Source organism: Bubalus kerabau, chromosome 17 (assembly GCF_029407905.1).
Source record: "Bubalus kerabau isolate K-KA32 ecotype Philippines breed swamp buffalo chromosome 17, PCC_UOA_SB_1v2, whole genome shotgun sequence".
NCBI lineage: Eukaryota > Metazoa > Chordata > Mammalia > Artiodactyla > Bovidae > Bubalus > Bubalus kerabau.
Window position 1 is genome coordinate 3,616,634 of NC_073640.1, and position 21,062 is coordinate 3,637,695.

At 44.1% G+C, this 21,062-nt stretch overlaps 1 long non-coding RNA gene across 2 annotated transcripts; it reads left to right on the forward strand.

Moving 5' to 3' along the window:
- Positions 1-125: 125 nt before the first annotated feature.
- LOC129632516 (uncharacterized) lies at positions 126-20,083 on the forward strand. Of its 2 annotated transcripts, XR_008704568.1 has the most exons (3): positions 129-515; positions 12,717-12,828; positions 19,996-20,083. It is a non-coding gene; the product is annotated as an uncharacterized LOC129632516 (long non-coding RNA). The 2 variants fall into 2 exon arrangements; XR_008704569.1 differs by lacking the exons at positions 12,717-12,828; positions 19,996-20,083 and adding an exon at positions 7,238-7,393 and having other exon boundaries at positions 126-515.
- Positions 20,084-21,062: the final 979 nt, after the last annotated feature.

The window sequence follows — 21,062 nt, forward strand, 5'->3', positions numbered from 1 at the left end:
GGGCTCAAGGTCAGATCTGTCCAACAGAGGGGCTGGGGATGCTCTGCAATGAGGGCTTTGTGGACAGTTCCTGGGTGCTGAGCCCTGTGGGATAATTGCCCAGGTGAGACCCATATCCTGGGAGGTGCCTGCCCATAAGAACCCCGTGCTCCTGGGAGGTGTGAGTGAACAAGTATTCTCTCTGTGCAGTCATCACAGAGTAGCTTAGCAACTCTCATGTGGGCAGTACTGGGATTAGATGAGAACAAGGACATGCTGTGGGATGTCCCCTGAAACACTCCCAGGCCCATCCAGAGTGAAGAGTCAGTAGGTGGGTACTGGTTGCTGTGCTGGAGTGTGACCACATGGGTACCTCTTGTTTCTTCCACCTGACATCACAGAGGCCTCTCTAGGACACAGAAGAAAACCTGCCCAGGCATGGTGGGAGCTCCAGGTAACCAGGCACAGGACGTGAGAGGGAAGGACCAGGCCGAGGAGGCCCTTTCTGCTCTGAGCTTGGAGTGGACAAGCAAGTGGTGAGTGTGATCCAGGAAAGTGGCCCTGGTGATGGAAGACTTGTTGAGGCCATCTGAGATCAAGTTGGAAAAGAATTTCCAGACATAGAGCATTTCAGAAGGGAGTGAGGTTTTTGTCAAGAACAAGGAGCAGAGATAAATTGGGTACTGTGAGCTCAGCGGGCCAACCCCCTGACAGATTAGGGAAAGTCAACAGATTTCCTGGGTTAAGAGTCAATGTATGTAGTTTCAAGACAAAGAAAATTCCTGCTGGAAGGTTGATGTTAGGTGATTGGATGGGGCACCATAGGGTGTTTACTGGAGTGGGCATCTTTGCCTGGTAGGGAGTCAGGAAGCTCCTTAGTGATGATCAGGCACTTTTGGCAATAGTTGCAAAGGGGGCTCAGTCAGATTCACAGGTGACCTTGGTTCTGGGCTCCACTTCTGTGGCCGTGGGGTGAGGCCTCCCAGCTGTGGCCTTGGGGAAGGACTCACCTCAACAAGGCTGACCCTGCCTCAGAGTAAAAGTTCCATCAAGTTTTCTCTGTAGGAGAGATCCAGTGATCCTAGGTCTGTTTGGAAAAGTCTTGGACACTGCGGGGACACATACTGAGTGTGAACCTGGATATTGAACCTTGTTGGTAAAACTCACATTTTCTCTCTGTTGGCGCTAAAAGGCTGTGGGCTGACAGCTACCTGAGAATCCATCCAATTGACAATTTCCTACTTATGATATAAATAGGTTTGATCAAATTATTTCTATTTCTGATGCAGCTTGCATCAGAAACAGGCAGCTTGCAACTCCTTGTGGCAGGAGCATTTCCAATAGATTGTCAACTAATCAAGGTAACAACATATGGCACTCAGCACTTTTAGATAATTTCCTAAGTCTGTTTCCTCAGGGACAGACCCAATATGAGCTAGGAATCTGTTCAAAAGGCTCAGAAAGTACAGGGAAATACACTGGCTATGACTCTTGAAATTAGGGTCTCTGTGCAAACCTGGAATTCTGACATCTTACAATCTAGACAGTTCCTGATGGACAGATGCCTGAAAAACACTCTCCGTTTATGTTTTACTTTCATCAAAGGAACATAGATTTCCCAGCATTCTGTGTGCTGAGAGTAACTCACTGCTTTAAAATGCTTGCTTGGATTCACTTTTCAGTAAGAATTTCCCCTGACTGTGTTACAGTCAGGACAGACCTACACTCACAGGGAAAAGCAAACTAACATCCAAACATTTGTTCTATCGGGTTTTCTCTGTAGGAGAAATCCAGTGATCCTAGGTCTGTCTGGAAAATGTTTGGATACTGCACGGACGCATACTGAGTGTGAAGCTGGATCCTGGACCTTGTTGGCTAAAAATCAGCATTTTCTTTCAGTTGGTCCTAAAATGGTGCAGAATAGCAACTGCCTGAAGATCCATCCAATTGCTGTTTTCTTACTTGTGACAGCAATATCTTTGGTCAGACCTTTGGGATTTCTGCAGCAAACATGGGACTTTCAATTCCTTGCCACTGGCTCATTTCCAATGGCAGGTAAACTCATTTGGTAACCAGACTAGATGGCACTCAGCACTCTCAGACACACTCCTACAGTCTGTTTCTTCATGGGCAGTCCCAGGATGACCTAGGAATGGGTTCACTAGTATCAGAAATTCATGGAAACATACTAACTATGACTCTTGAAATTAGGAGCTCTATGCAAACCTGGAGTTTTAACATTTTAGAATCTAGACAGTTTCTGATAGATGTCTGAAATACACTTTTTTTTTTTTTTTTTTTTTTTTTTTGCCTTTCATTCATCAAAGAAACAGATTTCACAGCATTATGTTTCCTGAAAGTGACAGACTGCTTGGAAATTCTTGCCTGGAGGTCATTTTGAAGTAACAAATTTCCCCTCCCCTGTGTTACTATGGGAAATGCCCCCATACTGACAGAGAAAAGTAAACAAATGTTGCAACATCCGTTCCATGAAGTCCCCTGTAGGAGGGATCCCGTGATCCTAAGTCTGTCTGGAAAATTCTTGGATAGTGCTTGGACACATGCTGAGTGTGAACCTGGATACTGGACCTTGTTGGCAAATTAGAATTTTCTCTGTGCTGGCCATAGTAGGCTGGGGCTTAGCAGCTCCTTGAAAATCAGTACAACTGCTCTTCTCCCACTAATGACACCAATAGTTTTGGTCAAAACACTGGAATTTCTGAAGCAAGCAGGCAGTGTGCAACTCCTTGTGGCAAGATCATTTCCATTGGAATGCCAATTAAACTACTTAAATATGGTGTGGAACTTAGTTGTGTCAGACACACTCCTCCAGGCTCTTTCCTCATGGGGAGTCCCAGTAAGATAGAGTACTGTGCTTGCAAACCATGGAAAGTGCAGGGAAACTTACTGGCTGTGTCTCTGGAATTTAGGGCTTCTGTGGAAACATGGTGTTCTCACATCTTAGAATCTAGACAGCAGTCACTGGAAGAGAGGTGCCTGAAAATCACCCTATTTATTGCCACTCATTCAACGAACAAACATAGGTATCCCAGAATTCTGTTTGCTGAGAGTAACCCACTACATGGAAATCCTTGCCTGGAGGTCATTTTTTAGTAAAAATTTCCCCTCACATGTGTTACAGTAGGGAAGGTACCCACACTCACAGGGAAAAGCAAGCAAACATCAAAATGTCTCTTCCATCAAGTTTTCTCTGTCAGAAGGATCCAATGGTCCCAGGTCTCTCTGGAAATTTCTTGGATACTGGAGGGAAACATACTGACTGTGAACCTGAATATTTGACCTTCTTGGCAAAATTAGCATTTTCTCCCTGTTGGCACTAACAGAGTGTAGGCTGGCAGCTGCCTGATAATCCATCCAATTGATATTTTCCTACTTAAGACATCAGTAGGTTTGGTCCTTTCAGATTTCTGACACAAGCAGGTGGCTTGCAACCCCATTGAGCAGGATCATTTCCATTAAAATGTCAAATACTCTAGGCAACAACAGTATGGATCTCAGCATTCTTAGACAATTTCACAGCCTGTTTCCTCAGGGTCAGACCCAATAGGAGCCAGGAATGTGTTCAAAAGGCTCTGAAAGTTCATTGAAACATACTGGCTATGACTTTGGAAATTAGGGCCTCTGTGCAAACCTGGAGTTCTCAAATCTTAGACTTTAGATAGTTCCTGATAGACAGATGCCTGAAAAACACCCTCTTTTATGCCTTTCATGCATTGAAGTAGCATAGTTTTTCCAGATTTCTGTGTGATGAGAGTAACACACTGGCTGAAAATCCTTGCTTGAAGGTGATTTTTCAGTAACAATTTTCAGTAACAATGGAAAATTGTTGCTGTAGGGAAGGGCCCCAAACACACAGGAAAAAGAAAACAAACAACCAAATGTCTGTTCTATAAAGTTTTCTCTGTAGGAGAGATCCAGCAATCCTGTCTGTCTGGAAAATTCTTGGATACTGCCAGGACACATACTGACTGTGAATCTGCATTCTTGAATTTGTTGGCAAAATTAGCATTTTCTGTTGGTTGAATCTAAAAGAGTGCAGCCTCAGCAATTGCCTGAAAATCCATCCAATTGCTCTCTTCTTAATAATGACAGTGATAACTTTGGTCAAATCTTTGGGATTTCTGAAGCAAGCAGGTGGCTCGCCACTCCTATCCGCTGGCCCATTTCCAGTGGAATGTCACCTCATCTACTTAAGCACAGTATGGCACCCAGCACTCTCAGATACACTCCTGCATCCTGTTTCCTCATGGGCAGTCCCACTTTGAATAAGGAATGTGTTTAAAAGCCTTGGAAAGTGCAGGGAAACACAGTGCCCTAACTATGGAAGTTAGGACCCTGGGAAACCTTGAAGTTTCACTCCTTGGGTTCTAGACAGTTCCTGATAGAAGCCTAAAAATACACTCCTTATGGATGCCTTTCCTTCTTCGAAGGAACATAGCTTTCCCAGCATTCTGTGTGCTGAGAGTCACACAGTGCTTGAAAACGCTTGTAGGTCATTGTTCAGTAGCAAATTCCCCTGACGGTGCAATGGTAGGGAAGGCTCCCACACTCACAGGGAAAGGCAAACCAACATCCAAACGTGTGCTTCATCATGTTTTATCTTTAGATGCAATCAAGTGAGCCTAGGTCTGTCTGGAAAATTCATGGATATTGCAGGGACACATCATGAGTGTGAACTTGTATATATGAAGTTGGTGGCAAAATTCTCATTTTTATCTCCCACACTCATTTTAGGACCACATTGGTCCTAAAATGGTGCAGCATAGCAAGTCCTAGAAAATCTACCCAATTGCTGTGTTCTTACTTTTTAAAAAATTTTATTATTATTATTATTATTACTTTACAATATTGTATTGGTTTTGTCATACATCAACATGCATCCACCACGGGTGTACACGTGTTCCCCATCCTGAACCCCCCTCCCACATCCCTCCCCATACCATCCCTCTGGGTCATCCCAGTGCATCAGCCCCAAGCTTCCTGTATCCTGCATCAAACCTGGACTGGCGATTCGTTTCTTATATGATATTATACATGTTTTAATGCCATTCTCCAAAATCATCCCCGCCTCCCTCTCCCACAGAGTCCAAAAGACTGTTCTATACATATGTGTCTCTTTTGCTATCTTGCATACAGGGTTGTCATTACCATCGTTTCAAATTCCATATATATGTGTTAGTATACTGTATTGGTGTTTTTCTTTCTGGCTTACTTCACTCTGTATAATAGGCTCCAGTTCCATCCACCTCATTAGAACTGATTCAAATGTATTCTTTTTAATGGCTGAGTAATACTCCATTGATAGATTTGTCCACCCTTTGGAATTTCTGAAGCAAGCAGGTTGCTCGCCACTCCAGCCACTGGCCAATTTCCATTGTAATGGCACCTCATGCAGGTAAGCACAGTATGCCACCCAACACTCTCAGACACATTTGTGCAGCCTGTTTCTTCAGAAGCAGTCCCAGTATATACTTGGAATATGTTTACAAGGCTCAAAAAGTTAATGGAAACACACTGCCCTGACTCTGGGTGTTAGGTTCTCTGGGCAAGACTGAAAGTCTCACGTCTTAGAATATAGACAGTTCCTGATAGATAGAGGGCTGAAAACACACTCCCTGTTGGTGCATTTATTTTCTCAAAGGAACATAACTTTCCAAGCATTTTGTGTGCAGAAAGACACACACGACTTGAATATGCTTGCACGGAGGTCATTTTTCAGTAGCACTTTCCCCTCATGGTGTGACCATGGGGATGCCCCCCTCCTCCCACTCATAGAGAAAGACAAATTAACATCCAAACATCTGTTCCATCACATTTTCTCAATAGGAGCAATCCGCTGAGACTAGTTCCGTCTGGAAACTTCGTGGATACTGCACGGAGACATCCTGAGTCTGAACATGGATACTGGATTTTGGGGGCAAAAATAACATTTTTCTCTTGATTGGGTAAAATTCTGAGGCCTTGTAACTGCTTGGAAATCCATCCAATTGCTGTTTTCTTCCTTCTGACAATGGTAGCTTTGGCCCATCCTTTGGGATTTCTGAATCAAGCAGGCAGCTCACCACTCCTAGCCTCTGGCCCATTTCCAGGGGAATGCCACTTCATCTAGGTAGGCACAGTATGGCACCATACACTCTCAGACACTCTCCTGCAGCCTGTTTCCTCATGGGCAGTCCCAGTATGACCTAGGGATGTTTTTGGGAGGCTTGGAAAGTACAGGAAAAACAGTGCCTTGACTCTGGTAGTTAGGTCCCCTGGGCCACCCTGGAAGTCAATGTTAGATTCTAGACAGTTTCTAATAGATATAGGCCTGATAATACACTCTCTGTTGATGTCTTTCCTTTCTTGAAGAAACATACTTTTCCCTGCATTCTCTGTGCTGAGAGTCACACACTGCTTGAAAACACTCTTTGGAGGTCATTTTTCAGTAGCAATTTCCCCTGACAGTGTAACCTTAGGGAAGGCCCCCACACTCACTGGGAAAGGCAAACCAACATCCAAACTTCTGTTGCATCACATTTTGTCTCTAGGAGTGATCCAGAGAACATAGGTCTGTCTGGAAAATCGTGTACACTGTGGGACCACATCCTAAATGTGAACCCAGATACCGGAACTGGTGGCACAATTCACATTTTTCTCCCGGTTGGTCCTAAAACTGTGCGGCCTAGCACCTGCTTGAAAATCCATCCAATTGCTGTTTTCTTGCTTTGAACAGCAATAGCTTTGGTTCACCCTTTGGGATTTCTGAAGCAAGCAAGCAGATCACCACTCCTAGTCATGGGCCAACTTCCAGTGGAATGTCACCTTATCTAAGTAAGCACATAATGGCTCCTCTGTATACTCAGACACACTCCCACAGTCTGTTTCCTCATGGGCAGTCCTGGTGTGACATAGGAATATGTTTACAAAGCATTTAAAGGGCAGGGAAGACACTGCCCTGATTCTGGAAGTTCGGTCCTCTGGGAAGGCTAGAGGTCTCTTTTGTTAGAATCAATACAGTTCTTCATAGATAAGGCCTGAAAACACACTCCCTGTTGATGCCTTTCCTTTCTCGAAGGAACAGTACTTTCCCAGTAGTCTGTGTGCTGAGAGTCACACACTGCTTGGAAATGCTTGCTTGCAGGTAATTTTTCAGTAGCAATTTCCCATGATGTTGTGACAGTAAGGATGTCCCCCATACTCACAGAGTAAGGCAATCCAAGATCCAAACGTCTGTTCCATCATGTTTTCTCCATAGGAGCGACCAGTGAGCCTAGGTCTTTGTGAAATATGGGTGGCTACAGCAGAGACACCTCCTGAATCTGACAGTGGATACCGGACCTTGATGGCCAAATTCACACTTTTCTCTTGGTTGGCCCTAAAATGCTGCTGCCTAGCAATTGCTTGAAAATCCTTCCAATTGTTATCAGTCCAACCATTGGGATTTCTCAAGCAAGCAGGCATTTCTCCACTCCTAAGACTGGACCATTTCCAGTAGAATGTCACCTCATCTAGGTAAGGATAGTATGGCACCCAGCACTCTCAGACACATCCCTGCAGCCTGCTTCCTCATGAGCAGTCTCGGAATGATCTAGGAGTGCATTTGCAAGGCTTGAAAAGTGCAGAGAAAGACACTGCCCTGACTCTGGAAGTTTGGTCCTATGGGCAAGCCTTGAGGTTTCACGTCTTAAAATCTAGAGTTCCTGACAGATACAGGCCTGAAAACACACTCTATGTTGATGACTTTCCTTCCTCGAAGGAACATAGCTTTCCCAATCTTCTGCATACTGAGAGTCACAAACAGCTTGAAAATGCTTGCTTGAAGCTCATTTTTCAGTAGCAATTTCCCTTGATTATGTGACGACAGGGAAGTGATCAAAAATCACAGAGAAAGGCAAACCAACATCCAGACATCAGTTCCATCATGTTTTCCATGTAGGAGCAATACAGTAAGCCTAGGTCTGTCTGGAAAATTCATGGATATGGTGGTGCTACATCCTGCGTGTGAACCTGGATACCGGACCTTGTTGGCAAAATTTGAAGTTTTCTCTCACTTGGCCATAAAAGAGTGCTGCCTAGCAACTGCTTGAAAATCCAAACAATTGCTATTTTACTTCTGACAGTGATAGCTTTGGCTCACCATTTGGGATTTCTGAAGCAAGCAGGCGGCTCTCCACTACTACCCATTTACCCAGTTCCAGTGGAATGTCACCTCATCTCAGTAAGCACAGTATGGCACCCAGGACACTCAGACATATTCCTGCAGCCTGTTTCCTCATGGGCGGTCCTGGTATCATCTAGGAATATGTTTGTAATGCACAAAAAGTGCTGGGAAACCTCCTGCCCTGACTCTGGAACTTAGGTCCTCTGAGTAAGCCTGAAGTTCTCACATCTTAGAATCTAGACAGTTAATGATCATAGAGGCCTGAAAATTCACTCTCTGTTGAAGCCTTTCCTTCCTCAAAGAAACATGGCTTTCCCACCATTCTGTGTGTTAAGAGTCACTCACTGCTTCAAAATGCTTGCTTGGAGTCATTTTGCCATAGCAATTTCCCCTGACAGTGTAACCATATGGAAGGCCCCCACACTCACAGGGAAAGGCAAACCAACATCCAAACGTCAGTTTCATCACATTCTGTCTGAAGGAGAGAGCCAGTGAGCCTAGGTCAGTCTGGAAATTTCTAGGATACTGCGGAATTTCATCCAGAGTGTAAACCTGGATACCAGACTTTGATGGCAAAATTAACATTTTTCTCTAGGTAGGCCCTAAAGCGGTGGGGCCTAGCAACTGCTTGAAAATCCATACAATTGCTTTTTTTTTTTTTTTTTTAACTTCTGACAGTGATCACTTTTGACCCACCTTTGGGATTTCAGAAGCAGGAAAGTGGCTCGCAAGTCCTACTGATGGCCTATTTCCCATGAAATGTCAGGTAACAACATATGGCACCCAGCAGGCTCAGCACATTCCTGCAGCCTGTCTCCTCATGGGCAGTTCTGGGATGATGTAGGAATGTGGTCAAAAGCCTGGGCTAGTGAAGGGAAACACACTGCCCTGACTCTGCAAATTAGTTCCTCAGGGCAAGACTGGAGGTCTCACCTCTTAGAATCTAGACAATTTTTGATAGATAAAGGACTGAAAATTCACTCTCTGCTGATGCCTTTCTTTCCTTGAAGTAACATTGTTTTCCCAGCATTCTACTTCCTGAGTGTCATACACTGCTTGTAAACACTTGCTTGCAGGTCATTTATCACTAAGAATTTCCCCTGAAGATGTGACTGGAGGGAAGACCCCACAAACACAGTAAAAGGGAAATCACATCCAAATGTCTGTTCCATCACGTTTGCACTGTAGGTGAGATATAATGAGCCTAAGCGCATCTGGAAAATTCTTCGATACTGCAGGGACACATCCTGAATGTAAATCTTGATAGCGGAAGATTGGTGGCAAAATTTGCGTTATTCTCTCCATTGGGCTTAAAACGGTACAGTCTAACAACAGCTTGAAAGTTCATTTAATACCTGTTTTCTTACTTCTGACAATGATAGCTTTGCTCCACCCTTTTGGATTTCTGAAGCCACAGGCAGTTCATAACTCCTAGTCCCTGGCCCATTTCCAGTGGAATATCAGCTCATTTGGTAAGGACAGAACAACACACAGCACACACAGACACTCTTCCATAGCCTGTTTCATCATGGGCATTCCCGTGTGATCTTGGAATGTGTTTACAAAGCTCAGAATTTGCAGGGAAACACTGCCCAGACTCTGGAAGATGGGTTCTCTGGACAAGTCTGGAGATCTCACATCTTAGAATATAGATAGATCCTGATAGAGGTCTGAAAACACACTCTCTGTTGATGCCTTTCCTTTCTCGAAGGAACATAGCTTTCCCAGCATTCTGTGTGCTGAGAGTCACATACTGCTTGAAAAGGCTTGACTGGAAGTCATTTTTCAGTAGTAATTTCCCCTGACGGTTTGACCATAAGGAAGTCCACCACACTCATGGGAAAAGGCAAAACATTATCCAAATGTCTGTTCCATCACGTTTCTCTGTAGGAGAGATCCAGTGAGCCTACATATGTCTTGAAAAGTCTTCAATACTGCGGGGACACATCCTAAGTGTAAACTTGGATAATGGACCTTGGTGGGAAAATTTTCATTTTCCTCTAGGTTGGCCCTAAAATGTTGGGAACGCTATGACCCTTCAAGGAAGGAAAGGCATCAACAGAGAGTGTGTTTTCAGGCCTCTATCTATTATATACTGCCTAGATTGTAAGACGTGAGACCTCCAGTCTTGCCCAGATGACCTAACATTCTGAGTCAAGGCATGTGTTTCCATGCAATCTCCGAGCCTTGTAAACACATTCCTAGGTCATACCAGGACTGCCAATGAGGAAAAAGGCTATGGGGAGTGTGTCTGAGAGAGCTGGGTGCCATGTGGTGCTACTACATTATGTGACATTTCACGGGAAATGGACCACCAGATAGGAGTGGCGAGCGGACTGCTTGCTTCAGGAATTACATGGGGTGGACCAAATCTGTCGCTGTCAGAAATAAGAAAACAGATATTGGATGGATTTTCAGGCAGTTGGTCTGCCAAACCGTTTTATTGCCAACTGAGAGAAAAGAGTGAATTTTGGTTCACACTCAGGATGTGTCCCCACAGGATCAAAAATTTTCCAGATATACCTGGGCTCACTGGACCTCTCTAACAGAGAAAACGTGATGGAACAGGCATTTGGATGCTTGCTTTCCTTTTTTGTGACTGGGGGGCCTTCCCTACCGTCACACTCTCAGGGGAAATTGCGACTGAAAAATGAACTCCAAGCAAATGTTTTCAAGCATTGTGTGTTCCTTCAATGAAGGAAAGGCACCAACAGAGAGTGTGTTTTATTATAGCAGGAACTGTTCAGCTTCTAAGAATGTGAGAGCTCAGGCCTGCTCAGAGGACCTAATTTCCAGAGTTAGGGCAGTGTGTCTTGCTGCACTTTCGGAGACTTCTAAATGCATTCCTGGGTCATACCACGTCTGCCCTTAAGGAAGGATGCTGAGGGAGTGTGTCAGAGAGTGCTGAGTGAAATACTGTGGTCACATGGACGAGATGTTATTCCACTGGAAATGAGCCTGTGGCTAGGAGTTGCGAGCCATCCACGTGCTTCAGAAATCCCAAAGGGTGAACCAAAGCTAGCATTGTCAGAAGTAAAAAAAAACAGCACTCAGATGGAATTTCAAGCAGTTTCTCAGCTGCACTGTTTTAGGGCCAAGCAAGAGAAAAATGCATATTTTAACACCAAAGTCTGGTATCCAGGTTCAAACATAGGATGTTTCCCCGCAGTATCCATGAATTTTCTATACAGACTTATGTTGAATGGATAGCTCCTACTGAGAAAACGTGATTGAACACACGTTGGGAAGTACTTTTGAATTTACCTGTGAGTGTGGCGGCCTTCCCTACGGTCACACCTCCAGGGGAAATTGCTACTGAAAAATGACCTCCAACAAGCATTTTCAAACAGTGTATGACACTGAGCACACAGATTGCTGGGAAAGCTATGTTCCTTTGAGGAAGGAAAGGTATCTTGAGAGAATATGTTATCAAGCCTCTATCTATCGCAAACTGTCTAGATTCAAACATGTGAGTCCTCCAAGTTTCCCAGAGGACCTAAATACCAGATTCAGGGCTGTGTGTTTCCCACCACTTTCTGAGATTTGTAAACACATTCCTAGGTCATACCAGATCTGGCCATGAAAAGTCAGGCTGCCAGAAGTGTGTCTGAGAGTGCTGGGTGACATATTGTGCTAACCTAGATAAGATGACATTCCTCTGGAAAGGGGCCAGTGGCCAGCAGTGGAGAGACACCTGCTTGATTCAGAAATCCCAAAGGGTGCACCAACGCTATCACTGTCAAATGTAAGAAAACAGAAATTAGATGCATTTTAAGACAGGTACTAGGTCAAACTGTTTTAGGGCCAACTGAGAAAAAAATGCAAGTTTTTCCGCCAAGGTCTGGTATCCAGTTTCAAACATAGAATGTGTAGGAGCAGTATCTACGAGTATTCTAGACAGAGTTAGGTTGAATGGATCGCTCCTATGGAGAAAACGTGATTGAGCAGACCTATGGATGTTCCTTTGCCTTTCCCTGTGAGTGTGGCAGTCTTCCCTAAGGTCACAATATCAGGAGAAATTGCTACTGAAAAATGACTTCCAACAAGCATTTTCAAGCAGTGTGTGACTCTGAGCACACAGAAAGCTGGGAAAATTATATGCCATCCAGGAAGGTAAGGCATCAACAGAGACTGTGTTATCAGGCCTATATGTATCACAAACTGTATAGACTCAAAGATGTGAGACCTCCAGGTTTTCCCTGAGAACCCAACTTCCAGAGTCAGGGCATTGTATTTTCCTACACTTTCTGAGCATTGTAAACACATTCCTAGGTCATACCAGAAGTGCCCTTGAAAAAACAGGCTGCAGGAGGGTTTCTGAGATTGCTGGGTGCCATGCTGCACTTACCAAGATGATGTGGCATTCCACTGTAAATGGGCCAGCTGTTAAGAGTTGCCAGCTGCCTGCTTGCTTCAGAAATCCCAAAGGGTGTATCAAGCTATCACTGTCAGAAGTAAGAAACCAGCAACTAAATGCATTTCCAGGTAGTTATTATGCAGTACTATTTTTTGGCCAACTGAGAAAGAAATGTGAATTTTGCCACTAAGGTCCACTGTTCATGTTCACACCCAGGATGTGTTTACTCAGGATCCAAGAATTTTCCAGACAGACCTATGCACACTGAATCTCCACTACAGAGAAACTGTGATGGAACAGACATTTGGATGCTGCTTTGCCTTTCCCTGTGAGTTTGGTGGCCTTCCCTATGGTCACACCATCAGGGGAAATTGCTAATGAAAAATGACTTCCAACAAGCATTTTCAAGCAGTATGTGACTCTAAGGACACAGAATGCTGGGAAACCTATGTTCCATCGAGGAAGGGAAGGTATTTATAGACAGTGTGTTTTCAGGGCTCTATCTATCAGAAACTGTCTAGCTTCAAATATGTGAATCCTCCAGATTTGCCCAGAGGACCTCACTTCCATTGTCAGGGCAATGTGTTTCCCTGCACTTTTTAAGCTTTGTAAACACATTCCTTGGTCATACCAGGACTGCCCATGAGGAAACAGGCTCACTATATCAGGAACTGTCTAGATACTAAGACGTGAGACCTCTAGGTTTGTACAGAGGACCTAAATTCCAGAGCTAGGGCAGTGTGTTTTTGAGCATTTTCCGACCTTTGTAGACACATTTCTGAGTAATGCCAGGACTGCTCATGAGAAAACAGGCTTCAGGTGTCTGTCATAGAGTGCTGGGTACCATACTGTGCTTACCTTGGTGAGGTAACAGAGAGTTATTTCCTAGGCAGGTTGAAAAGAAGTCTAGGGGTCCCCAAGGAGAGGGGGTCTGGAATTCTCAAGGAGGAAGAAAGGACAAACTTTTTTGTCCCTCTACATTCCTTAAAATTATATAAAAATAATGTATCCTGCTTGAGGACAGTCTCTGGAAAAAAATCTGCTGGCTAATCCTGTTATCTTAAGGTGTAAATTATGGGAATAGGTCTAGTGAGGTCTTCATAACCTCCATACAGTCTTTTGATTCACTGTAATAACTAATTAGAGAGTATATTACTCCATGGCTAACACTAGCAAGGGGGTACTCTTTCTGCCCCCTTCTGATGCCTATGTCAGAAGCTTTATCTATCTCCTTTATACTTAAAAAAAAAAAAAAAAAACTTTATTACACAAAAGCTCTAAGTGATCAAGCCTCATCTCTGGCCCTGGATTGAATTCTTCTCCTCCAGAGGCCAAGAATCCCAGTGTCTTTGCATGGTTCAGTAATGATCTTTCATCTTGGGGGCTTGTCCTGGATTCTTCGGGACAAGGTAAGGATGCTTGGAGCTCTAGTTCTTTCTTCTCCTAGCGAACACATTTTCTGCTGTACTTTACTAACTCTACGGTGTGCTTGTGTGAATGAATGAAATGCCCTGTGCGAAGCAAATGAGAAGCCCTGCTCTGTGGTTCCATGGCAACCTCATACGGCTTATGGCAGAAAACTGTCCGGGGGTTTATACCTACCTTACAATGCCAAGAGGCACCCAATGTCTCCTTTGGAGACCTACCAGAAATGGGCAAAGTGTGTGGACCAAACTCTCCTTTCTCGGTCAAAGTTTTTGGTCTCTTTGACCATTTAATAACCTCTAGGAAATTATAAGTACTAACCTAATCTGTCAGATCATAGACTTTCAAGGGACTAGTGATCTATGCTGTTACTGTGTACTATGACTTAGGTCCCAAACATGGATTGGTAGTCAGGAAGCGCCTAGCCTCGTTAGGCATGGAAAGTTTGGAAGCTAGATGGAGCTCTAGCTCCAAAAGCATCTCGAAGGTTAAAGGTTGCTCAGGTTGGAACTACAATAGATTTTTTACGCTGGCTCTTAGTGGACCAGAGAAGACTCTTATACTGGTGTGGTGACACTTGGAAGGAACATCTCAGTTTTATGTTCATATCAGTCTTATTATGGTCAGGAATATACTCAAGGTCATGCACGGGCACTCAGGTGACGAACATTTCCCCCAGCGGTTTAGCCTGGGAGGCATTCTGGAAGGTTACTCTGATTGCACCCCAGGTGGCATCAGAGGCAAGCAAGGTTTTAATGGTGAGGAGCTGGACGTCAGTTTGGGATGCCATCAGGTCTACCCCTGGTGCATCTCCAACCTGTCTTGGTGGTATAACCAGGATGGACGAGTATGTTGCCTGCGTCGGTAAGGGACAGACTAAGTCCGACCAGGAAAACAAAGCTTTGGTGTTCAGTCTGTCTACACTCCCGTCTAGAGCAGGAAGGGACGCCTCCAGTAGGAAGAGGGTGCTGGTCGCTTTTTTTTCTCTCTTACAGATGGGAGCTGACAATTCCAGCGTCACTCCTGTGAACCGTATCCTGAAAAACTGGGATAGACTTGATCCCCAGGGCTTAAAGTAGGCACACCTCGTCTTCCTATGTGATACTGCATGGCCGCAGTATCCACTGGAGGATGGCGAACGGTGGCCAGTTGGAGTGTCTCTTAAGTACAATACTGTTTTACAATTAGACCGGTACTGTAGAAAACAAGGAAAATTGGTAGAAGTAGCTTATGTGTTGCCCTTTTTCTCTCTGTGAAATATGCCAGGCTTATCTCCTAAGGGTATAGATTTGGGTGTGACATCTTCAGTTCCCTCCTGTCCTCCTACTTTGCTAGATGAGATGGAGGACAGGAGACAAAAAGATAAAGAAAAGCAGGTTGCTCCAATCTTTCCCTAGGATCATATGCACACAGCAGCCAGAGAGACTGAGGAACAGCCACACAAGCTGTTGCCTCTTTGTGAAGCACCCACCAGGAGAAATAATCAGTCTATGAGAGTTAATAAGCCTTTTTCTTATCAAGAAATACAAAAAATCAAGGAGTATCTGGGAGACTATTTAGAGGACCCAGAAAAATATATTAGAGCTCTTAAAGGTGTTATTCTGCTTTATGACATTACTTGGAAGGATGTGATGTATATCTTGGGACAAACACTGACTCCCAACCCAAAGACTTGAGTTTTGGGAAAAGCGGTTTCTTGTGGAGATGAATGGTATGGTAATGAATCAGTAGAGAAGAGGGAGGACGAGATAACCACCCTCCTCACTGGAAATCAGGCGGTCCCAACTACAGAACCAGACTGGGACTACAACACAGCTAAAGGAAGATGGGGTCACAGTCACTTTGTCAGATGTATTCTTGAAGGACTCAGGCAGGCATGTGCTAAGCCTTTAAACTATGGCAAATTGACAGACATAGAACAGGAGGAGAAGGAAAGCACCTGGTAAATTCCTAGACAGACTAAGAGAAGCCCTTCACAGAGTCACTGAGATTGATCCCGAAAGTGAAGAGGGAAAAGTGATCTTAAAGGATAGATTTCTCACTCAGTCAGCTCCAGATATCCGCTGTAAGCTATTAAAATGGGTGTATGGACCAAATCAGTCTTTAGATACTCTGTTACAACTGGCTCAGACAGTCTATTATGGTAGGGAATATGAGGAAAAGAAAGAAAGGCAGAAAAAGACAAAGGAACAGGCGGAAGCCCTTTCAATGGCTATGAGAAGCATTCTTAAACAGCCTGAGAAAAATGCCCAGAGGGACCCAGGTAAAAAGGGATGGGGCTTGCTATTACTGTGGAAAGGAGTGGCACCTCAAGCGGGATTGCCCTCAGGCATCTAAGCTGCCCCCGGCTCCATGTCTGGCCTGCAAAGGACCACACTGGAAGAGAGACTGCCCCCAGAGGCAAAGGTTTCAGGGGTTGGACTCTCAAGACAATCAGGACCGAGGTTGCCCGGGGGGTCCCCACACAAGCTCCTATCCTAATTACACCTGAGGTCCCCGAGTATTAACAACAGTGGGCAAGGGGGTAATCTGTAGATTTCCTTTTAAGATACTGGGGTAACTTACTCCGTGCTTACTGAAGCCCCTGGCCCATTTACTTCCTGATCCGCTTCCATAATGGGACTGTCTGGACGAGCCAAAACGTATTACTTCAGTGTTTCTGTCAGTTGTGACTGGGATTAGGTGCTATTTTCACACAAGTTTCTGATTGTGCCAGAGTCTCCCTCACCCCTTTTGGGGAGGGATATACTGAGCAAGGTCCATGCCTCTGTTTTCATGAATATGGAGCCTTCCCTTTCTCTCCCTTTAACTGAACAAAATGTAAATCCTAGAGTATGGGCTGATGGAAAATCTGTGGGTCAAACACAAAATGCTATTCCTGTAGTTGTCAAGCTCAAAGACCCGCACTTATTTCCACATAAGAAGCAGTATCCACTGAAACCTGAGATTAAGGAAGGGTTAAAACACATCATTGAAAATTTAAAGGAGCAGGGACTGTTAATTCCCTGTAACAGTTCATGAAACACTGCTATTTTGGGTATAAAAAAATCAAATGATAAATGGAGACTAGTTCAAGATTTACAAATAATAAATGAGGCTGTAGTTCCTTTACACCAAGTGGTGCCTATTTCTTACACTCTATTGTCTGAAATTTCTGAATGAGCCAAATATTTCTCAGTAATTGATTGAAAAGATGCCTTCTATTCAGTGCCTTTGGCAGAGGAAAGTCAATTTCTATTTGCCTTTGAGGACCCTATGCAGCCAGCTTCTCAGTTAACCTGGACAGTTTTGTCCCAGGCATTTGGTGACAGTCCTCACTTATTTGGACAAACTTTGTCACGGGATCTACAAAACTTTAATAGCTCCAAAGCAGTGGTGTTACAATATGTAAATGATATTTTGCTCTGTGATGAGACAGAGGAAGCTTGTTCACGAACCTTAGAAGACTTAAACTTTCTGACAGGCTGCAGTTACCTCAAGAGAAAAGGCTCAGCTTTGTCAACAATCAGTTAGATATCTGGGCCTAATCATATCAGAAGGAACTAGGGCCATAGGCCCTGAGAGAATTAAACCTATACTAAAGCATCCCCTGCCTATGACTTTAAGACAATTGAGAGGATTTGGGGGAATCACAGGTTACTGTCACATTTGGATTCTGGGTTATGGGGAACTTGCCCAGCTTTTATATAAACTTATAGCTGAAACTCAGCAGGCCCAAATTGACAAACTGGTTTGGTCTCCAGATACTCAAAAGGCTTTTAAGGTTCTTCAGACTGTTCTCCTGCAAGCTCCTGCTCTGAGCTTGCCCACAGGGTCAGAATTTAATTTGTCACTGAAAGAAAAGGTGTGGCCTTGGGAGTTTTGACACAACCTCGAGGTGAGGACCAACAACCTATTGCTTATCTAAGCAGAGAATTAGATGTAATTTCACGTGGGTGACCCCACTGCCTAAGAGCAATTGGGATGGTGGCTTTATTAGAGCCTGAAGCTTTAAAAATAACTAATGGACAAAACCTTAGTGTACTGACTTCTCATGATGTGAGTGGAATCTTAGATTCTAAGGTTACTATTTGGATGACAGACAGCAGGCTTCTTAAATATCAGTCATTTTTGTTAGAAGGACCAGTAACTAAGCTTAAAGTTTGTGGAAATGTAAAGCCTGCCACTTTCCTTCCTGAGAAGGAAAATGAAACACCTGATCACGATTGTCCCCACTTCCTAACTTTAAACTATGCAGCTCAGGAGGATCTAATGGATACCCCATCAGACAATCCTGACATCGAAATATTTACTGATGGCAGTTCTTTTGTTCGGGATGGAAAGTGTAAAGCAGGTTACACCGTGGTGGCTGCTGAACAGGTTTTAGAAGCAAAATCTCTCCCCCGGGGAACCAGTGCTCAGTTAGCAGAGCTTGTGGCTCTGGCCCAAGCTCTAGAGTTAAGCAGAGGCAGCGGGTAAATATCTACACTGATTCTAAGTATGCTTATTTGACTTTACATGTCCATGCTGCAATATGGAGAGAAGGCAATGGCACCCCACTCCAGTACTCTTGCCTGGAAAATCCCATGGATGGAGGAGCCTGGTAGGCTGCAGTCCATGGGGTCGCTAAGAGTTGGACACGACTGAGCGACTTCACTTTTACTTTTCACTTTCATGCATTGGAGAAGGAAATGGCAACCCACTCCAGTGTTCTTGTCTGGAGAATCCCAGGGACGGGGGAGCCTGGTGGGAGGCCATATATGGGGTCACACAGAGTCGAACACTGAAGTGACTTAGCAGCAGCAGCAGCTGCTGCTGCAATATGGAAAAAAAGACAGTTTAAAACAGCAACAGGAAAACCTATTAAGCATTTCAGAGAGATTGGGAGACTTTTAACTGCTATATATTGTCCTAAAGAAGTAGCTGTTATGCATTGCAAAGGACACAACAGAGATGGGAGTAAAGTAGCCAAAGGTAATCAGCTGGCTGACTTTCAAGCCAGAAAAGTGGCACTTTATGAAACCCCTTCATTACAGTTGACTTTGATCTGGACAGGTCCTATGGAATAGGAAAAACCACAATGTACTGAGGAAGAATTAGAAAGATATGAGAAAAGAGAAGCAAAGATTGCTGATAAAGGATGGTTACAGTCTGGATGGACAATTAATAATTCCTGAAAGTGCTCAATGGAAAATTCTTAAGGGTTTACACCAGAGTTTTCATTTGGGTACAGAAAGTACTTACAGATGGTTTCTTATTTGTTCGAAGGTAAAAATGTAATGAAAACCTTAAAGAATATTATCAAAAGGTGTGAAGCTTGTGATAAAAAATAACCCAAAGACTGAAAAGCTAGCAAAATCTGGATTATAATGAAGTGGAAAGTGTCCTGGAGAGGACTAGGAAATTGATTCTACTCATATGCCAAAAGCTAATGGATATTCTTGCTTACAAGTTTGGGTGGATACTTTTACTGGATGGATTGAGGCTTTTCCCCATTGTAGTGAGCAGGCTAAAGAGGTTATAAAGATTTTAATCCATGAAATTATTCCCAGTTTTGGGCTGCCACAGAGCCTTCAGAGTGACAATGGCTCCGTCTTTAAAGCTGCTGCAACTCAGGGGGTGTCTAAAGCTCTAGGAATAGAATATTACTTACACTGTTCCTGGAGACCCCTATCCTCAGGAAAGTTTGAAAAAGCTAATGGCATTATCAAAAGACATCAGCACAAATTAACTCAAGAAACGCAGGACAATTAGATTAAAGTCCTACCCATAGCTTTAATGAGAGCTCGAATTGCCCCAAAAAAGGAGGGACTGTCCCCCTTTGAATGTATTTATGGAAGGCCTTTCTTATGCATGGACATTGTTATAGACCCTGAAGCCTTGGAATTAACTAGTTATGTAACTCAGCTCTGAGCTTTTCAACAGACATTAACAGAACTCCAGGAGATGACTCCTGATCCAGCCTCTGAGTCAAGCAAGTCTCTATTTGAGCCAGGAACCAAGGTCCTCATAAAAACACTGGGGTCTGGGGGCCCATCCCTTGAGCCCCTCTGGGAAGGCCCTTACAAGGTTATTCTTTCTTCTCCCACAGCTGTCAAAGTGCCAGGAATTGATTCGCGGGTACATCACACTTAAGTTAAGAGGTGGCACCCTGACCAGAACTAAGTGACTTCATTTTATGTCTTTACTTTCTATGCTCTGACTTTGTACTTTTCAGATGGGCCTGATAATCTATGTGAGCCTACTTCTGCTGACTCAAAAAATCCTGAGTCTGCCGTTTGATCCTCAAGACAATGCCTTTCTTTCCTGAGCTCGCTCCTATGCAGCATTTCACAATCAGCCTAACTGCTGGGTCTGTGGAGCACTCCCCTCTTCACCAGTGGAAGGCTTCCTGTGATGGACATCTCCACTTCAAGGAAAAGACTTTCTGCAAGTCTCCAAATACCTTCCACAACAATCATATGCGATGTCGCTTCTTAAACTGATGACATCTAACCTTAAGATGGACTGATGTAACTATGGACATAATGTGACTTTTCATTTTGATTTTAACTTGGTTTAATGACTATTTTGCCTTATGTCTGTAACTGTATAATGGGGTTTTCTAACCATCTAAAGCTTTTAAGTTATGTCACGCGAGTGTATGTTCCTCGGTTCTTTGTCTCATCACAACAAAGATTTGGAGCAACGGACATTAAATCCCTCGGCGCATCACAGCTCTCGGGTCTTGGACAAACCATGTTACAGCTCTTAGGCAAATCAGTGTTACAGCTCCATTTTATTTAGAAGATAGCAGGAGAATCCAAGACTCAAAGAGAAGAGAGTGGAGGAGTGTGTAGGGAGAGAGAGAGAGAGATAGAGCGTGCACACGTGCATGCGAGAGCATGTGTGCACGCGGGAGAGAGAGTCCGAGAGAAAGCGCTTTGGCTCCTCCTTTTATATGTTTTTTCCTCCACCTGGGCCTGCCCTATGCAAATTGGGCTTAGCCAGGAGTGCTGTTTGTTCTGTTTGTTCTGCCTGAAGTCTTCACTCTGGTCCTCGGACCTTCCTTGTCTTTTAGCCACCGCCATTTTGGACTCCTTTTCCCTGTTCTACCTACCTAACATTCCCCCCTCAAGAGATGGGAGGCCCAATTCTTTGGGAATAGGGGCGTCGAGG